Source organism: Diplotaxodon limnothrissa, linkage group LG13, assembly GCF_057381915.1.
Source record: "Diplotaxodon limnothrissa isolate DT_005_m linkage group LG13, D_limnothrissa_male_GT1.1, whole genome shotgun sequence".
Taxonomy (NCBI): Eukaryota; Metazoa; Chordata; class Actinopteri; order Cichliformes; family Cichlidae; genus Diplotaxodon; species Diplotaxodon limnothrissa.
Window position 1 is genome coordinate 165637 of NC_140608.1, and position 22849 is coordinate 188485.

Genomic DNA, 22849 nt, shown 5'->3' on the forward strand with positions numbered 1-22849 from the left:
CCTCTCCCATGCACAAATCAAGAATTATTAACATTTGAACAGATGTCTGATGACAGTATTGTGGGCTTTGCTTGTGTTTCCTGCACCCTGTCAGTCAAATCGGATCAAACCACAGACCAAAGGAATCACAGTAACTGGGATCCTAAGCGATAAACTTGGCTCAGAGATTTGAATCTGTCAGTATCATTTTATACTTTACTCGGTTTACTCGGTGGAGAAAGAACACTTCAGTAGCCTCACATGTAAGTGGTGTTATTTACTGTCATTTTGTACCAATGAGAACCAAACCAAGCAGAGATCTTAGCAGAACTACTACAGCTCACACTGTTCCAGCTCTCAGGCTTTCCTTCCAGACTAATATTTTCTTCATCACTTCATTCAGATAAAATGCTTTCTAATCTTTTACCTACAGCTCAGATTTCTGACCTTGACATTTCTGCAGACACAAGTAAAATCGACAGATGCTGGAAAAAGGCTTCAAGGCCACCAATAGAATCCACTCGTTACAAAGAAGAGAGAAAAAAAATCACTATCAGTGTTCATCCACAGCCTAAAACTGTCTAGTTTTGACTCTGAACAAACACATTTTGTCTTCACCAAATTGCGATCACAAATATAGAAAAGTGTGACTTAAATCTTTCCTGCCTGTTGGCATCTGGCTTTACAATTGGTCCCTCTAAAGCAGCGGTCCCCAACTCTCGGGCCTCGGGTCCGTGAGTCGTTTGGTACCGGGCCGCGAGAGTTGAGGCTCAGGTGTGAAATGTATGGTTTTCAGGGTTTTTATCGGTTTTCAGCGTTATTTTGTTATCGTTTTTATCATTAACTCAGTTTTCCTGGGTCTTTTCACGTGTGTTATGAATAAATCTTCTTTTTTTCGGTACCGGTACTAGTTTTATTTTGTTGTATTTATCCGCGACACCTTAAAGGCCGGTCTGTGAAAATATTGTCGGGCATAAACCGGTCCGTGGCGCAAAAACCACGGTCCGTGGTTGGGGACCGCTGCTCTAAAGTACACAATGCAATACTTGCACCCCCTTAAAATCACATCCTCTACAGAGAAAATTACAAAGTCAATATAAGAGGGGGCACCTCAGTGTCAACTATATATATTTAATTTTGTGTAATACATTGGGATATTTATAATTAGAGGCATTTGTATTTATTTTGTAACTTTGTTTAGTTAATTGAGTTAATTAGTTCATTAATTATTCTATTATCTAATCATAGTTAGAAAATGTTAACCAATAAGACACAAATCAATTAAACTTTTCAACATTTCAGTCATTAGTGTTGATTTCTACCAAAGTACTGACTTGGCAGTAGTACCAAACCCAGGTCTAGTAACTTCAGCTGTTTTATATGTTACACGATGCACTGATAGAACTTATTAAATACAATGTTTGATTGGCTTTTATTTACTTTAAATCGCTCACGCTGTTTTCATAACACTAACCAAAGTACTTTCCTGACTCTAACCACTCAATCCATTCAAAACCAAACAGTTCTGTACCAGTCATGCTGCACTTAAGTATAAACTAGAGAAACAAATTAGCTGTATCAGAGTGTATTTAGATGAAAAATGCACATTTAAACACATAAAAATATCACAGCCAACCAGCACACCTGCGAACTCATCGAAATGAATAATAAATTGAGGATGAAATTCATTCACAAACTTGAGCTCAGCCACGGTTACAGCAGATCAGCGGATCCTGCTGCCAACCCCCATCCGCTACTGGCTCAGCTGATACAGCTGACACATGCAGATGGTAAATATCACGTTAATAAAACCAATTCAAGCTTCTTTCGCCTCCTCACAGTCGACTTCACAGAAGTGGAAATTTCAAGATTAGAGTTGAAAATGTCTTTTGAGAAAAAAGTTGAAATGTGGAAATTATTGTTGTTGTTTCAGGACAAACTGCCATGGCTGCCATACCTTCTATACGGTCCTCATCTCAGTACTAGAAATCAAGGAAGAGGCATGAGGAGAGAGGATTTGAGGCAGGAGGCATTAACAAAATGAGACATCCTTGCTTCTGAGCTGTCATTTTAAGACAGTGTCAGTGTAGAATGAGGAGTGCACAGCTTCTTAATCGGTTCATTGTGGGGTTTTTAAGACTACTACTGTTATTTATGATCTCTGTCAGATGAGCATGACAGTGTTCATGAAAACAAACCGTTTATATTCAATTCCCAGTGTGACACAGTGTGACAAGAATGCACACATAATATATTTTTCTTCCTTTAGTCATCACACCCACAAATGTTGAAGGGTAGAGATGATTTCCTTTGATAACCAACACAACCAGTGAACAATAAACACATGTATTTGTAAAATCCTTCTACCACCATGCTTTAAAGATTCCAGCTGTTTGGCACAGCTGTTTTGTATGACATGGTTGAAAAGACTTTCTCAAGGTGCACCTGGTCATCCTCGATATCCTCGTCTTACAACTCTTCTCTCTATTGATTGCTCCCGTCTCCAGATACATTTTAGAGCCCGATCCCGATATCCATCTTAAGACCTAAGCACAAGAGCATCACAGAGGGTACCTAACGTCTCCTTTGTATACAGCTGTGAAGTCCAAGAGCACTTTAGCACATGGCTTTACACACTTTACTGACTATCTAAAGGGATGGAGACTGCATGTGTTTTTAAATATATTCAAAGCTCTTTTCTTATAGCGAGAATGACAGGTACCTCATTCTCTCTAGTATTTTTGTCATGTTTCTTTACTAAATAAAACTTGAAAAACAATAATGTACAAGCATGGTTTGTGATAAAACATGCTGCATTCCTGTAATTTTATGTCACCTTTCATCCTGTAACCCTCAAGGAGTCTTCTTTGTATACAGTTTTCTTTTAATGCCTGTGTGGCATCCCTTAGTAGTGTAACAACGCTGTGAACTGAGGGTAAATGCATATGGCAAAGTCTGCAGAAATGCAGACTTACGAAAGTGTGCATGAAGGGCTCGAAATGTTTCTTGTGGTGCCCTTGCACACTTTGACAATGGTACAGCCCTCAATAACTTACTGTAACAGTGACTCAGTGTGGACACTGAGACTGAGCTGACGAGATGAGACGTTCTTGAAGGTGATTCACAGAGTGAATGAGGACAGAGGATAGAGGAGACAGGAAGGCAAGGAACAGAGAAATGAGAAAAGCCCTCTCTCCATGCGTGTCTGTCTGGGTGAAGTTCCTGAAACTGACCAATCAACTGGCACATCTGAAACTCATCCTCTCATTAAGATCCAGCAGTATTTGAACCTTAAATTTCAGCCTGTTCAGTCCTTCTACATGGCACTGACACTGCAGCTGAACTAGCTGTAGTCTCTAGTCACAGTTTGCAGTCAAGTTGTCTCAAAGTTATGCCTTCTTTCTGTGTCATGGGTTGCTCTCCATTGCTCATCAGTGTGCCAATTGCCTTGCACGCTTTCCACCATCATCTCTTCCTGGATAAAGCCTGCCTGTCTGACTCTCTGCTCCAATCAACGCCCACCAGCCAGCCTTTCTCTACGCTCTTCCCACTGGTTCTCCTGCCAGCTCTAACCAGCCGTGTACCAAGCCTCGTCTGCTTCCACTCCAAACTATCGCTACTGATGCAACTTCTCACCAAAGGTGGCCAGTGTTGCAGGATTCCATTAGTAGTAAAATAATACAAAAAGATCTGTTATTTTTAACCATTTCTGTTTCTTATTTACAACTTTGTGCTTTTAAAGAGCAGAATTTCTTATTTCATCCCTAAAAATCGGTTCATGACTTCCGTGAAAAAAAAACCACTGCACAAATAGTCAAGTAAAATGACACCTCTGATTAGATCCAATTTCAAATGATCACTCTCACACTGCCACATATTATACAAGGATAACAGACAGGAAAAACTCCTGTCACCGACTAGTAGACATAATCTGAAGGAAGTGCAGATGTCTGTGGTGTTACCGATGGCTTCTCTCGCACTGACAGTGACTTTATCTCCTAAGTGGCCCTGTCCTACATCTTAGAGTGGGTGAGCTGGTCTTTCTAATGCGAAAATCTCTGTCCAATCTGCCCCCAGTCTTATCGGGCAATGTTAGCACAGATGTAAGCGGATCATTTTTCACTTTGCCGGTGACCCAGAGACCTCTCTCCAATGCCTTCTTGATTTCTCCTTTCAAAAAAGCCTGTGATGCAGGACATGAGGAGGTGAACGAGATAAACAGTGCAGTAAAAGCTTTTGGAATAAGCTGCATTTTACCAAATATTTGGCAACTGTTTTTAATTCCCAATTTGACATCAGAGAGGTTTATTTATATATTTATTCATTGATTTTATTAAAAAAATGCACAATGTTTTTCTTTATTTGCAATTCTGGTAGACAGTTAATCTCCATTTCTTTCTATAATGACACACGTGCACGTATATTTTTAGCATCAGTGACCTCGCTGATATCTGCACAGCTACAAGAAAATGATGGTGTGATCTGTTCTTTGAAATTCTGCACTTTTTCATCCCTTTGGGTAGAGCTATAAGCGCTGTTGCTGGGTTGGAAACTCAATTTCCCATGGAGCTCAAAGAGAAGAGACTAACACTAAAGCTGCCAAGGTTTGGGATTTCATTTTCTGTATAGCTTGGTTGGTAGAGTATATATCAGCACCGGCACTGTCAGGATATAAGACTTAGTTCCCACTGGGGCTGGCTATACTCAAGATGTATGCACTTCTGCTACTGTAAACCACATTAGCTGGAAGAACCCACAAGGTGTTGTAAGTTAAATACTAGAGCAGGGCGATATGACCAAAAATATTTATCACGTTATACATTTGAAAATTTGCGATAACGACATAACTGACGATATAATTGACACTAGAAAAAATACTTTACAACTCCACAACTTTAGTGCAAAAAACCCCATCAATGTATGTTCACTTAAACAAGCAGCTGTTTTTTTATGTGCATTAAAGTTATATAAAAATGTAACAATGCAAATTCCTTGCTGACAGTTTAACCAAAAGGCATTTCCAGTGGAAACTGGCCGACATATCCTCAGCATAACCATGTATAATATCCACAAAATTTAAAAAGAGGTTAAACACACAATACGGTAATATTATGTTGAAGCACAGTACGTATCACTCCGCGAGGCTCTTGCCTACGATAGCTGTAATGCTCCGACAATCCATCAAGCGGTGCGGCTTCGTAGCTTAGCAAAGTCGCACTAAAACATTTGACAGATTTTCGAGCGCCGTGTACGACATAAAATCATTTCGAGGTCAGTAAGCACAACCAGAATTCATACATAAGGCACAAGGAATTATAAGGGGCTCTGTCGATTTTCAGAAAAATCAAAGGATTGATTTTAAGTATGTTGTATTTTCCAAACAACACGGTAATAGCGACGGCCTGCTAGCATGCTCTACCAAAAATAATGCTTTGTGTGACGGACGAAAGCTAAACCAGTTCCACATCACTGAAGCTGCAGCATTTTTACAAACCAATTCTGGTTCATCTGTTTCATTTAACGATCCGCTTTCGCTCTTCTCATTCTGTGTCGCCGCCATGTGCGTATGTAAACAAAGGCACTGCGCATGCGCGCTTTACCCATATTCTATCACGATATGTCATTTTCCTATTGTTGCCCAAAATTACACCGGTATTACCGTGAACGGTATGATATAGCCCAGCCCTAATAAATACTATGCTCTGCAGGAACGGCCGCACCTGATGTCACATCTGATCGGAACAAGACATCTTTTCATTCATTCATTCATTCATTCAAAAAAAAAAAAAAGTAATCTCTAAGAAGCATTATCAAAGAGAGGAGCTTAAATACACACAATCAAAAAATGTTGCAGATGTGGAAGAATTGTGAGGCTCCAAAACGTTGGCCCCCTGTTGTAGTGTGAGAGAAACTCACAGTTGACCGTTGTAATAACCTTTCATATAAAGATAATTGGATACATTTTCTGATCTTTAGCTTTCAGTGTGATGGCTGCTACAACCTGCACCTACTAACCAAACAACAGAAATGAAGAAACTTCTAGCTGGTATCATCATAACACATGTAACAAATGCAATGCAAAGAGAGATTGCTGCAATCTCTAGATTGTAAGATAATATTACAAACTCAATTGATAAGATGCAAATTACAAAACACAACTTGCAAAAATCTTACAACGTAGAGACGCTGAAGTACAACTTCCATATTTGAGGACAGGGAAAAGAGGATGTGAAGGACATCCAGAATATTTTGTTTGATGAAATGGTCAAAACTGCAAATGAAGGCTGACAGCTGAAAGTACTGATTCTGAGGAGGAAACAAGAAACAAGACAAAATCCATTTCTAATTTTGTTCCCAATGATAGCATTTTGCAAAAATATGATATATACAGTGTATAAAAGGTGAATCAGCTTTAAGATAAAATAAAAATCATTTTTAGTAGAGGCAAAAAAAATGCCACAGTGCAGGTGCTTCTTATTTTCAAGAGTATTATTTAAACACAGCCAAAGCTGCTGCCAAACCACAATTAGGACGAGTATTTTTTTCTATAATTGAAAAACTGTCACGGCTGGGGCGGCAGTCGTGTGGAGGGTGAGAAAGGAGGATCCAATAGCAGACAATGGCGGAGGTGCAAGTGGGTTTTATTTACAGTGCAGAAAACCAAGGTGTGGACAGAACCGAACATAAACCTAAACTGGGAAAACTAATGCAAAATGGAGGACACGAGGCGAGGGGCAGAGAGACACGAAGAAACATGGAACAGAGCAGACTACACGAGAGGTTCACAGAGAAACGCAGACGACGCCACCAGGAGCACAGGCAGACACCAACTATAAATACACACACCAGGTAATCAGGAAATGGCACACAGGAGGGGACGCAGCTGGAACTAATGGGCATAACGAGGCAGACCTACAAAGTAAAACAGGAAACCCTAGACACATGGAACCAGACAAGACATTGAACTAAACAGACAGATTCACAAACAGATGGGGTGACATCATAGACAGAGGCACAGACGCAGACTCAAAGGCAGACTGAAAATAACACAGAACTTAAACAATCATCATCTAGAAAATGATAACAAACTAAAAGCGCTGGGTCACCGACCCAGGACCATGACAGTACCCCCCCCTCAAGGGCTGGCACCAGACAGCCCAGCAGAAACGAAAAAATGGACCAAAACAAAACAGAAAACAACCCGACCAGGGCGGGCGGAGGGGGCCCAGGACGGAGGGACAGAGTCCAAAAAGGCCCAGATGGTCAAGTTCAGGAAGCCGACCATGCGAATGGCAACGGGGCAGGTCCGGATGCCGGCCACGCAGTAGGCAGTGGCGTGGAAACAGTTCTGGGGGCCGACCGTGCGGACGGCAACAGCGGCGTGGAAACAGTTCTGGGGGCCGACCGTGCGGACGGCAACAGCGGCGTGGAAACAGTTCTGGGGGCCGACCGTGCGGACGGCAACAGCGGCGTGGAAACAAGTCCGGAGGCCGGCCACGTGGAAGGCAGTGGCGGCGTTCAGGAGGGCGTCCACGGTGGCGGAGATGCCCAACAGGCGGCCAGGCAGATGACCGACGATGTGGAGGTGGTAGTAGGGGACCTGAAGGCTGCGTGACCCCTGCAGCCCCAGGTGAAGCGGAGGCTGGACCAGACGAGGACGCAGAGGCTGGACCAGACGAGGACGCAGAGGCTGGACCAGACGAGGACGCAGAGGCTGGACCAGGCGAGGATGAAGCAGTGGCTGGACCAGGCGAGGATGAAGCAGTGGCTGGACCAGGTGAAGCGGATGAAGCCGAAGCATGCGCTGGACCAGGCGACGCTGAGGATGCTGAATCCGGACCAGGCGACGGCGTGGAGGATGCAGCAGAGGCCGGGCCAGGCGACGGCGTGGAGGATGCAGACGGAGGCGCTGCAGCAGGTGGCGGCATGGATGAAACTGCTGCTGCAAGCGTGGATGAGGCTGCTAGTGGAGATGCTGGACCAGACGAAGCAGCTGATGAGGATGAAGCGGTGGCTGGACCAGGCGATGCTGAAGCGGTGGCTGGACCAGGCGATGCTGAAGCGGTGGCTGGACCAGGCGATGCTGAAGCGGTGGCTGGACCAGATGCTGGACCAGGCGATGCTGATGAGGAAGCGGAAGCTGGACCAGGCGAGAGTAATGAGACTGCAGCTGGTGATGAGACTGCAGCTGGTGATGAGACTGCAGCTGGTGATGAGACTGCAGCTGAGGGCTGGACGGGCTCCTCGGGCCCCCCAGCTGACCAGGCAGAAGGCTGGACGGGCTCCTCGGGCCCCCCAGCTGACCAGGCAGATGGCTGGACGGGCTCCTCGGGCCCCCCAGCAAAAACAGTCTCAGAACCAGCAGGCACACGGGCCACTGGCAGGGACAGATCAGAACCAGCAGGCGCGGGGACCTCTGGCAGGGACGCAACAGAACCAGCAGGCACACGGGCCTCTGGCAGGAACGCAACAGAACCAGCAGGCGCGGGGACCTCTGGCAGAGACAGATCAGAACCAGCAGGCACACGGGCCTCTGGCAGGAACGCAACAGAACCAGCAGGCACACGGGCCTCTGGCAGGGACAGATCAGAACCAGCAGGCGCGGGGACCTCTGGCAGGGACAGAACAGAACCAGCAGGCACACGGGCCTCTGGCAGGGACAGAACAGAACCAGTAGGCACACGGGCCTCTGGCAGGAACAGATCAGAACCAGTAGGCACACGGGCCTCTGGCAGGAACAGATCGGATTGCGGCTGCGCGGAGCACCGACCCTGCTCAGGCAGCGACAGCCGGGTGCAGTCCTGAGCTGGGTTCTTAGCCTCCAGGGGTCCAGAGTCAGCTGAGGGCTGTAACTTAGCTTCTGGTGAGGCCCTGGAGCAAGTAACAGTCTCTAAACTAGCCAGCGGTTGAGGGACGATTGCATTTTTAACGTGCTTGACTCTCTGCGAATAATGTGTACTAGAAAAAGAGTCCAAAATGGGAGGCACAGGCACAGCCTCCCGTACAGAGGGAGTCGGTGAAGACGGAGACGGCATAGATGACCGGGCTAGCGGGGATGCCGGGGGCCGAGTTGAATGCTGTAGTGCATCTACACGAGCTTGCGGCAGTGCATCTACACGAGCTTGCGGCAGTGCATCTACACGAGCTTGCGGCAGTGCATCTACACGAGCTTGCGGCTGTGCAGCTAAACAAGGCAAAGACAGCCGAGCAGGAGAATGAACAGGCAACAAACAGTTCTCATTGTCATCTGCCGCACCAAACAAAGCCCCTGAATAAACTGTCCCACAGTCCAAAACAGACAAGGGGTCCTTCCCACTAACCACAGCCGGTGGCTCTGAAGTCCTGATATCCGGCTGCGGGGTGACGCGCTGACGCCGCGATCGTCGCCTCCTCCCTGCCGACGGCTCCGACGGGCTGGGCAAAGTCTCCTCCAGCGGGCCGGGTAACTCCTCCGGCGGGCGAAGCTGACGTGGCCGTTCCGGGGCGGCTGTAGCCCGCTGCTGCTGGACAAAGCCTGTGGATCCCCGAGCTTGCACCACCCCCCGGGCTTTATGCAGGTCGCAAACGAAGGCTGAAACTCCCTTAAGCTGGCAGAGGTAGGGATTTCCCTCCAGGATTGCCTCGATGGCGTTTAACCCCACCACTTTTGCTTGTGCGTTGGTGGTGTGGGTTACCCAGTCCATCAGGCGTTGGATGCGTGCGAGGTCACTCTCTCCGGACAAAGCTGCTGGATCCATCTTGTGGTGGCGTCGTACTGTCACGGCTGGGGCGGCAGTCGTGTGGAGGGTGAGAAAGGAGGATCCAATAGCAGACAATGGCGGAGGTGCAAGTGGGTTTTATTTACAGTGCAGAAAACCAAGGTGTGGACAGAACCGAACATAAACCTAAACTGGGAAAACTAATGCAAAATGGAGGACACGAGGCGAGGGGCAGAGAGACACGAAGAAACATGGAACAGAGCAGACTACACGAGAGGTTCACAGAGAAACGCAGACGACGCCACGAGGAGCACAGGCAGACACCAACTATAAATACACACACCAGGTAATCAGGAAATGGCACACAGGAGGGGACGCAGCTGGAACTAATGGGCATAACGAGGCAGACCTACAAAGTAAAACAGGAAACCCTAGACACATGGAACCAGACAAGACATTGAACTAAACAGACAGATTCACAAACAGATGGGGTGACATCATAGACAGAGGCACAGACGCAGACTCAAAGGCAGACTGAATATAACACATAGAACTCAAACCATCATCATCATCATCATCATCATCAACTAGAAAGTGAATACAAACTAAAAGCGCTGGGTCACTGACCCAGGACCATGACAAAAACCAATGTATTCGTTTAATTCTGCTCAAGTGCTGTTGAAAACAAAAATGAGACAATGTCCTTCAAGCTTTTAATCCTTTTCATTTGTTGTCTCCTGGGAAAATAAACCAAGCATCCCCCCCCTCCCCGAAAAACGTAAGAAAGTGGAAACTCCCCACTGTGTGTGTGTGTTTGCAGCCTGAGGAGTAGGCAGGTGTGGGTGGCAGGGAGTCTTCAGCATGTTGCCCTACTTCCTCTCCCTGTGGGCACTCATATGTTGACAGGGATGGTGTGTGTGTGTGTGTGTGTGTGTGTGTGTGTGTGTGTGTGTGTGTGTGTGTGTATTTCCACCTCTGGAGTGAGCTTGACAATGGAAGACAGATTAGCTGACCTCCACAGGGACACACACACACAAACACACACAGTTGTTTTACAGACTGCATTAATTTGAATTCACTACCATATACATCATAAGGCATTAAAATAATGTAAAGAATAGATTTAGGGTTGCTGATTAATTAAGCACAGGACATAACGGGGCATGAACTCCACGTACACAAAAGAGGAGTGCAATCAGAGTATCTTTTATTGTGTGGATGCCTTAATAGGCATCCACACTATTGAGATCCTGTTTCTCTTTCTTCTTTATTATTATTCCGGGTGTTTCCGTACACTTTTTGCCGTGGATCTACTTCCACAATTTTTGTGCTATTTTCACCGTTCAAACTCTAAACTGTTCTGCTCTTTCTGCTAATGCCGGCTATGACTTTTGGTGTTTATTACTATTATACTTTTTAAAATATTACACTTTTTTCCTTTAATTTGTCCCATTGAAATGAATGGGAAACTTCCACAATTCTGCTAAAACTTTCTTGTCTTTGAAACTTAACTACTGCCTCATACTTTCACCTAGAAACTTCATTCAAACTTTAAAATGTTCTCAAATGATTTGGCTATTCCTGTATGATTCAGCTTTTTCAGATCTTCTACCGTTTTAATCTTATCCCTCTTTGAGTTTTCAGTTGCAAAATTGTGATTTTTCAGAAAATACATGCGTTGCTATGGTTGCTATGCAATTAACTCAGAGGGGACAGTGAAACTGTTTGAATTTTCTCTTCATGTCCAAACAACTTCTTGCTACTCGCTCAATTTCCACTCAAGCCCCACAAATTATACACCAAAACGTAGGTATTTTTGCTGGCTTTCAGAAAATGTCACTATCATTGTTGTGGGACTCATAGATATTTTGCAAATCTCCTCAGAGTAACACAAAGTCAGAAAACTCTCCATATAAACTCAATGGAGAGTTTGTTCAAAATCACCGCTGGATTTCTCTAATGAGAGGCATTTTCAAATTGTCATATCTCCTTAACGAAGCGAAGTTAAGACATGAGGCTTGTCCCCGTATATGTTCAGACACTCCTGACGCTCACAATTCAAGAATTTCTTTCTCACCTATTACCGTTCTGAAATGAGTTGGACTTGTTTGAGGGTAGGAAATTTGTCCCTCGCTCAGATTTCATCAGATTTCAATCTCTGGAAATGAACCACTTTTTTCTCTCGTCATATCTTTTTGATGGATTTCCACAGAGCCCTGAAAATTTCCATGACTGTTCACCAAAGCCTGCTGTTTCTTACGGTGAAAGAATGATTTTGATGCTCCATATAGATTTAGAGTTACCAAAGGTTGTTTGAGCGCAAGTCAAGGCAGTTTTTGCTTCGCCTCTACTCAGTTACAGTGTATTACAAGTCATATATCTTTAATAATTTATGTTTTATCTCTGAATTATGAAGACCTGAAGATTCCCCCATCTCTTCTGAATAAAACGATGCCTGAATGACCGTTCTAGCCTCTACGGTTAGGAAATTATGGCCATTTGTTCGAGGGGAATCCTGAATGTCAGAAATACACTGAAGAAAACTCACACCTCTCTCTGTGCCTGCGTGTGTAAGGGCTGACTACAGCAGGTGCAGCTAATTTAACTGACCTACATATACCAAGCCCAGACTCTCAACAGCTCCTGTTCCCTTTACTGTCTGTGTATGTGTGTCTGTGTATCAATATTTCTCCTATGTTTAGGTATTACTCCTCAATCATAGTATTTCTGCTAAAGCAAAGTACTTCTACTACATCTTAGTACTTCTGCTAAATCATAGTATTTCTGCCAATTCATAGTATTTTTGCAAAATCATGGTATTTGTGCAAAATCATGGTTTTGGGGCCAAACATTTCTGTTATTTTATAATATATGTGCTGAATATATTATATGTGCCAAATCATAGTATTTATCCCAAATTATAGTATTTATGCCAAATTACAGTATTTCTGCTAAACCAGAGTATTCCTGCCAAATCATAGTATTTGTACTGAAACATGGTACTTCTGCCCAATCATAGTATTTGTACTAAATCATAGTACTTGTGCCAAATCATAGTATTTATACCCAATCATAGTATTTCTGCTAAATCATAGCATTTGTGCCAAATCATGGTATTTGTGCAAAAACATAGTATGTCTGCAAAACCATAGTATATCTGTTATGTTATAGTATTACTACTAAGGCATAGTATTTCTGCCAAATCATAGTGTGTGTGCCAAATCGCAGTATTTATACCAAATCACAGTATTTGTGGTAAAACATAGTATTTCTGCCATATTGTGGTATTTGTGCAAGAACATTGAACTGTTATGTTATAGTATTACTACTAAGTCATAGTATTTCTGCATTGTTATAGTATTTGTACTAAAACGTAGTATCTCTGCCAAGTCATAGAATTAATGCAATTTCATAGTTTTTTTTAGGAAATCTGTTATGTTATAGTATTACTACTAAGTCATAGTATTTCTGCCAAATCATAGTATTTGTGCCAAAGCATCGTATTTGTATGGAGTCATAGTATTTCTTCTAAATCATAGTATTTCAATCAAATCTCAGTAGTTGTTGTTAAAACGCAGTATTATTGCCAAATCATAGTATTTGTACCCAATCATAGTATTTCTGCTAAATCATAGCATTTGTGCCAAATCATGGTATTTGTGCAAAAACATAGTATGTCTGCAAAACCATAGTATATCTCTTATGTTATAGTATTACTACTAAGTCGTAGAATATCTGTTATGTTATAGTGTATCTGCGGAATATAGTATGTGTGCCAAATCGTAGTATTTACACCAAATCACAGTATTTTTGCTAAAACATAGTATTTCTGCCATATTGTGGTATTTGTGCAAGAACATTGAACTGTTATGTTAAAGTATTACTACTAAGTCATAGTATTTCTGCGTTGTTATAGTATTTGTGCTAAAACGTAGTATCTCTGCCAAGTCATAGAATTAATGCAATTTCATAGTTTTTTTTAGGAAATCTGTTATGTTATAGTATTACTACTAAGTCATAGTATTTCTGCCAAATCATAGTATTTGTACTAAATCATAGTACTTGTGCCAAATCATAGTATTTGTTGCACATCATAGTATTGGAACCAAAACATAGTATTTGTCCCAAAGTATCGTATTTGTATGGAGTAATAGTATTTCTTCTAAATCATAGTATTTCAATTAAATCTCAGTAGTTGTGTTAAAATGCAGTATTATTGCCAAATCATAGTATTTGTACCCAATCATAGTATTTTTGCCAAATCGTGGTATTTGTGCCCAAATAATAATTGTTATGTTATAGTATTACTACTAAGTTGTAGAATATCTGTTATGTTATAGTGTATCTGCGGAATATAGTATGTGTGCCAAATCATAGTATTTATACCAAATCACAGTATTTGTGCTAAAACATAGTATTTCTGCCATATTGTGGTATTTGTGCAAGAACATTGAACTGTTATGTTATAGTATTACTACTAAGTCATAGTATTTCTGTGTTGTTATAGTATTTGTGCTAAAACGTAGTATCTCTGCCAAGTCATAGAATTACTGCAATTTAATAGTTTTTTTTAGGAAATCTGTTATGTTATAGTATTACTACTCAGTCATAGTATTTCTGCCAAATCATAGTATTTGTGTGAATTTGTATACTGTAATATCACTGTATTATGTAGTGGCTAAGTAGGGGCTGTTTACTAAGTGCATCAGTGTAAATAGGTCATCTCTTGTGTTGGAGTGCCCTCTTGTGGCGCCTTTTGGGTAGTGCCTTAGTAAACGGGAACCCTGTAAAAAGTGGCATCAGACTGATTTGTAGTGGAGGAATTTGTTACCAGTTTTCTTAATCTTTAATCTGTATGCATGTTGTAATGCATACCCTGTTCTTAATCATAGAAACCACACCATATCACCTCTCCACATCCTCCTACTGTATGCCATACCTCCCTGTACCATCCATCTGACCGCAATAAACTCCACCTCGTGGTAATCTAATCCCTGGATGTCAGCCTCTCCTTCTGACCGAGGATAGTTATAGTATTTGAGCCAAATCATAGTATTTGTGCTAAAACATAGTATTTCTTCCAAATCATAGTATTTGTGCCAAAGTATAGTATTTCTTCCAAATCATAGTATAACTGCATAATAAAGGTTCTTGAGCCACATCAGTGTTTGTGCCAAATCTTAGTATTTCTTCTAAATCCTAGTAATTCTGCTCAATGATAGAATTTCTGCTATGCTTTAGTACTTTTTTCCTAGATTGTAGTACTTCTGCTAAGTCAAAGTATTTTATGTAAATCATAGTATTTCTACCAAGTCCCAATGTTTCTGCTAAATCATAAATAATGTTTTAGTACAAATTGTATGATTTGGTGGAACTTTCTGTGTTCCAGCACAAATGCTATGATTTGGCAGGAAAAAAATATTATTTAGCATAAATACTAAGTTTTAGCAGAAATGCTATGTTTAAACTTTAAAAAATTCTGCTATTTCTGCTGATGTGTGTTATGACTTTTGACCATTGAAATGAATGGAACACATTATCAATGTGGTCACTGATTTTGCATGATGGGCTGAGCTGTGTTTTACCTCAGTGAGATAAGCATCCGTTCTCAGACCGGGAGGCCTGGGTTCAAATCCAGCTTATGGCAACATTTCTTTCACTTAACAGTTAAACTTTTTTTTAAACTCTTTTCAACACAAATTTCATTTTTTTCACCCCTTTTCAGCAAAATTTTCCAGTTTTTTTAACCCCTTTTCAGCACAAATCCAAACTTTTTCAGCTCTTTTTCAGCAAAAACCTCTTTTCAGCAGAATTCTGCTCAGTCACCTCTTTTCAGCAGAAATTCTGCTGATTGAACTCTTTTCAGCAGAATTTTCACCCCCTTTTTTTTGCCCAAATTCTGCTAGCACAATTGTCAATCTCTCCACCTTTTCTTTGTGAGAAAGTGTTTGGCTCAGTGAGCTAAATAGCTGCCCTTTGACCAGGAGGGCCAGGTTCAAATCCTGCTCAGGGCATCTTTTTTTTTTTTTTTTTTTTGTTTCAACTTTTTCAGCTTTTTTCAGCAGATATCTTCAGCCGTTAAGGCATCCACACTGCATTTTCGCAGGAAATGCAAATTTTTCTAGTTCCTGACTGAAACATGATGAGCATAGCCTGGCTGTCTATTCTCCTCTCGTAAAAGCGGTGACCATGGTTGGGTCCTTGCTGTTGAAAAAAAAATCCAAATGTAGCCTTTATCAAAGTAGTGAAAGTAAAAGTGAGTTAAGAGAAAAAAAAATGATAATAGGATTTTTAATCAAAAGGAGAAAAAAGTCAAAATGAACTCTTCTAGAGTTACTCATCTTGTGATGGATGCAGATTAAAAGCTGTAATACTGTCTGACTGAATTTAACTCATTAGGGCACTTTAATTGACGGTTTTAGGATGTATCTGCAGGACTACCTAATTTTCTTCACATCTTAGCCACTGATGAGGGAAATGTCTCTATTTCCAGTCATGTTTGTTGTTGAGCTTGTGACATGTTTAAGGTTATTTCACTTCTATGAATACTTCGCAAAAGGTCGGGGACTTTGCTGATGTAAAACTGATTGCAATGTGGCTTATCTTCTTTTTAAGGTCATGTTGAGCAGCTCTGTGCCACTTCCAGTGCAGCTGCTATTTTAAGATCTGACCACTTGCACTTGTCCATCTGTGATGTGGGCTGGATTTCTTTTACTGTGTCAGAATGGTGACCCCACACTCTGAATATCATTTTGGGAAAAACAACATGTCGTGAAGTCATGACGAATCAAATTTGGTAGCAACGTAGGATGGTGAGAATTTTTTCGGTGTGAAAAAAATAGTTTTTTCAGTGTGCTGTGTGCAGAGTGACACAAACTACAAATTTGTGTGATGCAAATATTTCGTGTCAGATTCTTCAGGAAATAATACTGCAGCATTAACAGTCTGCCACTGGGGGACGAAGGAAGTATGCCCCTGGTCACGCTCCACAGCTGAGTGCTACCTTTGGGGTTGGACACTGGGAACTCTTTCACTGAAAACTGCTGTTTAGTATCTGGGTCATGACTGGAGACCATGCTCTTATCACGACTGATAATCCTCAGCATGAAAATTGATGTTGATGTCTGCTCCCTGCAAGCAGCGACTGTCAAGTTAGAAGTTTATGATGAAATCGCGAAAGCAGAAGTGGATGAGCTTACTAAAAAAGAAAGTGTAAGGGGTGCACAAGAACAACGTCAGCAAAAGGGAGATTGGAGTTTTGCTTTGTTCTTTTAATTTTTAGCATTAACTTAGTAAATTTAGTAGATTTAGCATCTAGCACTTTCTGTTTCAGTTCGTTAAGAATGTGCCATTAAGGAAACAAGACATTACTCCAGAACAAGTAGCGACGGTCTTTCCTAAATAGAGACGATACTCATGCTGCAGTTTGTCCATCTGCACTCCAGTAGACACAATATCACAATCTTCATCGTTCTTATTTCCCTCTGTCAGATAAAAAAATGAATTGTTCCACAGATGGGCTTGAGGGAGCGAGTGCATCATATTCATATCTCAGACTGACTGATAGCTTCACTCTCCATGTGTGCAGAACAGAGAATACGTTACATGCTATTTCCAATTAGGGCTCAGCACTCTTTAGAGAGCAGGAAGTAAATTGATATTTGACAGATGGCGGCTCTGTAGGACTGGAGGGAAAGTAAATGATGACACTGCCTTGTCCACTATTCAGCTTTGATGAAATTCAGTATGGATAAGCCACATAATCATGTGATGCAACAGAGAAATCTGGGTTTCTCAATTTGGGACTCTCTTGCTTTGCATTACACAATATTATGTCATTTACAAGTTTTTGCAGGTGTGTTTATGCGCGTTCTGTGAGATAAAAGCCTATTCTTGTGCAAAGAAGTAAACACAAAATCTATTCTTTAATGTACTTAATATAAAATTCTATATTTGTAATATTAATAGAAAAGAAAAACTTCAAAAAAGCTACTTTGAATTTAATAAAAAATAAAAAACAAAAACAAAAACAACCCCCATAAATAAATATATAAAAGATGGACATATTCATTGTTTTTTTTAGCACCATCACCGCTATCTTTTTAAAAAGTTTTGTTCAGAAGTGACAACATTTAGATTAAAGGGCGGAGTGCTGATGCTAACTTGCAAGTTAGCAAGCTGCATCCGTAGACACTGTGATGTCAAAGTGTGAAATATCTGCTAATTGATGGCATATTAATAACTTACAAGAATTTCAGTCATCAAAACTGGAGCACATACTTGGACAAGTTGTTGGTTTGGTTAACCACCAAACTAGCTATGTTAATATTGCTTAACTACCAGTGCGTAAGTTTTAGAATTTACATGGGTAAGTTACATATATGTAAAATCCTCTAAAACGACTTTGTTCTGCTAACGTCATTGCTAAAACTGGACATTTTAACATAGAAGTCTAGGGGAATTGACTAGCGCTTGCTCTTAAAACACAACATTGTCAGCAACTGGGAAAATAATAGCATTCAGTCTAAAAGTGGTTTACTTGTTTTTTTCAAATTGCTTTCACACATTGCTTCAGATCACAAGTCTGCCCTGGGCTGATGGGAGGCATCCTGTTCGCTCGCTGCAGCCTGACAGATTAACGGCCGTGAGTGGAGGGTGTTTAAACATCAGCGGACTATCCGCTGAATTCCAGTCTTTGTTGAATTTAAATCCAATCTTTCACTGACCTGCTTTATCGTTTCATCATTTGTTCTCCCCGCCTCGTACCCCCTCTTCTTTTGTTGTTTTTACCCAAAGTGGTTGCTATAGTAACAAGGTATGTGCATCTTCAAAAGTGGCGGAAAGTCTTTCATCTGAGCAGTCTGCTCTGCATCCATAAAGAAGAGTGGTCCAAACAATAGGCTGGGGCTGGGGTTGCTTATTTTATGCCTTAAACACACTCAGCGAAAACTATGCACGACTGAGCAATAAAACCAAAAGTCTTGAGTCGTTTTCATTTGACCAAATTGTATGACCTGAATTATCACAAAACCCATAAAGCTGCCGAGCTATTTAACATCCTTTAGCTCACTGTTTTGGTTTAACATTTAGTTCAGCACTCTCATGAATTAACCCAACAGCTGTTTCACTCAGCAAGAGCTGATTTTTAACTAACAGACTGTGTGTATGTCACATTGAAACCAGCGATTGCATGGCAAAGCTGCATTTCTAATGCCTCTGAATTTGCATTCTTGGCCAAAGCCTTAATAAAACAAACAACCTGCAACAATCACTCACACACCTTTATGTTTCAGTAAAATGCAAACTGGTGTCTCTGTATATATTATATTTTTGAGTACAGGGGGAAAAATGACACCTTCATTCTCATGTGCTATAAGGAGCAAAACTGACTTTTATCCCAGGCTGTAAACATGCTTATTTCTGCAGCTGGCTTTTGAGTCACTTTTGGAGCCTTTAGTGGCCACTCAGGGAACTACAGTTTGTGCAGTTGCTACACTGGCTTCATTTTTAGAGCCAAATAATATCCTTTTTTTAAACTTTTCAAACTGCTTTCTTTCTAGCATCTATCCTTGTCTTTTCCTGAGAAATGTATTACTTTGAAAGCTTCTGTTGGGCAGCATGGTGGAGGAGTGGTTAGCACTGTTACCACACCTCTACAGTCTAGCCGGAGCATTTCTGTTCTCCTGTTCTGTCAGCATCAGTGCTCTCTGCGTACTCCTCCCACAGGCCAAAGGCATTTCATTAGAGAGGTTGGGCTAATTGGCGATTCTAATTTGCCCACATGTGTGAACGTGAGCGTGTCTCTGTGTTAGCTCTGTGACAGACTGGCGATCTGTCCAGGGCATACCCTGGCTCTTGTCCTATGGTAGCTGGGATAGGCTCCAGCCCCACTGTGAATGAAATGGAAAAGCAGAAAAACACGAAGGGATAAAAAAGAATAACTATAGATCAAGAACACGGCAGCTTCAGATAACCAGTATCAGATGGAAATTCTTCACTATTTCAACTGTCAGACTCATCCAAACTGTTATTTTTGGTTGGGAATGCTTGTCACGCACCTCAAATAATATACAAAATGAATAGAAAAATCAGGTGAGATCTTGTTTCAGTGAATAATATATTAAAAATAATTCCCTATCCCTTCATTAATGCTGGAATGTGGCTAGTAAAGGGAATAAAGAATGCTCATTCTCTATAAACTGCACATTTTTCACCAGTCTAAACACAGTAGTGCTTTGTCCTTGCATTTGTGTTTAGCTGATGGAATTGCAGTCTTCGCTTTCATTCGACAGTGACCTCCCTCAAATTTGTACCCTGCGTACAGCATTAAAACAAAGTGACACAAAACGAGACAGAGAGGTCCAACCATAGGAGACAACAGCTTTTAAATGACGTTACTTTTGTTGCGAGGACTTGGGTTGAAATCACTTTCACTCTCAAAATTGGTTGACTGAGCCCTTTTTGAGTTGCAGAAGGACAAATTGTACACCAGGGATGTTTTTTGAAAGCCTTGAAGTTAAATGGGCCTGAAGTGTATTCACAAAGAGAACTGTTTATGAAAGCTGGAGAAAAAGTTATGCACATCCTTCCTTCACTACAGAACAAATTCTAAATGTCAAAAAATGCTGTTTAATCCAAAGTTTGAACATTTCGCATGGTGATGGGACTTTGTATTATTTAGACACTCAGTAATTGGTCCAATCTGTTAAGGCCGCTGTGCATCATCTGTGCTGTTCAACTCATCAAAATGAAGACATAAATAGTCAGCAAAACTTCTGAGTCACCGCGGGAACGCCTACAGGGAGCTGTCAGTCATCACTGGGGTCGCATCACTGACAACGCATCTTCCTCTCTAGCCCCCAGATTATAATGTACAAATCCAACCCTTGAATTACATGTTTGAAGATTCACTTTTAAATATTCCATAACACCATGTACCCTTTATATATTGTTTACTGCCATTTGTCTTCAATGGATGATATTTCCTGTTATTTTGTAATTTTTTGTGTGATTTATCTCTTTGATGTTTTCCCTTTTCATCCACATGTATCCTTGCTTGTTCTTTTTCATAGTTCCTTTCCCAATAAGGCTAGGAAAATAACCTATTCAGCTGCGGGCTGAAAGTGTAGGTGGAAGGAGTGACTCCACAGGTTATGGAAGTGGAACATTAAAAGGAAGAGAATTATAGCTCTAGAAAAAGAGTTGATGATTTGGGTCTGTTATTCAAAAAAGCATGATGTAATGTGTTGCATTCTGGTTTTATTGAGGCTCGTGACGGTACAAAAAAATCGATCCCTCTGCTTCCTTGAGATTGGATTTCTTTTTGTGTGACTGTTAAAAGTCATTTTAAAACTGTGATGTGTTCTTTCACAGACTTGATCTGCTTGGGCTGTCTGGTTCAGAGGGTGAGGCATATAAGGAGTGAAACAAAGAAGAAGATTTAGAGTTGTGGTTGTGGTGTCAATTTAAATTATTACCACCCATATCACAGAGAAATTCGGGTTCTGTCTAAAATGCAAATAAAAATGCAGCACAATGGTTTTAAATTCTTGTAAATCCAGATTTTATTTACGACAGAAGAAATAAAGCATCCGAGGTTTAAACTTAGACATTTAAAAAACTAGCTCATCTTTGAATTTGACGGTAACAACATGTCTCAAAGTTGGAATGGGGCCATATTTACCCCTCTGTAGCATCCTCGCTTCTTTTAACAACAGTCCATAAATGTTTGGGATCTAAAGAGATCAGCTGCTGGACTTTTGGGAGAGGAATGTTGTCCCATTGTTGTCTGATATGGAATTCTACCTGCTCAACAGTCTTGTTTTTTCTTTGTCATATTTTTCTCTTCATAATATAAAATGCTTTGAGGCGCTACATAAATAAATCAAATTGAATGATGCCACAAATGTTTTCAACAGGTGAAACTTCTGGACCTCAAGAAATTCGGGATGGAGACTCTTCTATGATGTCATGCTGTTGTAATAATTGCAGTATCCATATGTGCAAGCTGGCAACTGAAAACAAGCTGGATGGTCTCTCTTCTCTTTAGTCCAGCCATGTTTTTACAGAAGAATTTCACATTCTGTTTTGTGACTACAGATGACAGTTGTCCACTTTTCCTCAGTCCATTAGGCTTTGGTCCAGAGAAGAAGGCTGTGTTTCTGGATCATATGACCACATTGCATGGCTGAGCGAACTGTAGGTGCAGTTTTTTTTTACAGATTGATAAACCGCTGTCACAAACTCTCCTCTCTCACATGCTTGTTTCATTTGTAATCATATTACTCACCTGTTGCTAGTTAATCCCAAATTTTTTGAGACATTTTGCCGCCATCAATTCAAAATGAGCGAATATTTGTCATGAAATGTGATGTTTAAACATTGGATGCATTTCTTATATTTTATTGTGAATAAAATATGAGTTTATGAGATTTGCAAGTCATTGCATTCTGTTTTTGTTTCCACTTCCACAATCCCAACTTTTTTTGGAATTGGGGTTACATATTCTCTATGGTGTTAAAAATAAAAAACTTCAAAGGTAAGTATCTCTGAACGACCTCTCCTCAGACTTTCAAATTAATGAGTTGGCTTTCAAGTTAACTTTGTCCTAGTATAACTCACAAAACTGACGATATTTCTTTTTTATTATGAAAGATTTGTGAGGAATTCAAATTTAGCTCCCATTGCATCAGCATCCAGGCTGCTGAAAACCTGTCAAAGAGATTAATTTTATTTTGATATGATATTATATGCCAGTTAGTCACCATGTAAATTGCCGTTCCCTAATTATTCTGTAATTTATCACTATTAAACATCACACAATTTTAAATGGCAGAAATATGAGCTATATTTCCCCTCAGTGAATTTACAAGCGTGTACTGTTGTCTTAAATAATCCAAGCTTTTATTTGCACTCTCATCAAGAGACTTGGAGTGCAAGGATGGCAACAAAAAAATAAACATACCAATTAAAACTCAAACCAAACAAAAAATATAATTTTTGAAGACTCAATCTGTACCATAAATTATAATCTTTGCAGATATTAAATTAAAATCAACACCTTTAAAAAGTTATCATGTGTGCTGATTAAATCACAGTTGTAGAAAAGTGAAAGGAGCAAGTGAGTTAGCCAGTCTTTAGATGTAGCAATGCAAGGTTGGTAAGTGTTTTTG

At 41.0% G+C, this 22849-nt stretch overlaps 1 protein-coding gene across 1 annotated transcript in view; it reads right to left on the reverse strand.

Moving 5' to 3' along the window:
- The window catches only part of nrg3a (neuregulin 3a), a 340830-nt gene that overhangs the window by 18242 nt on the left and 299739 nt on the right, over window positions 1-22849 (reverse strand). The gene's annotated exons all lie outside the window — the stretch shown is intronic.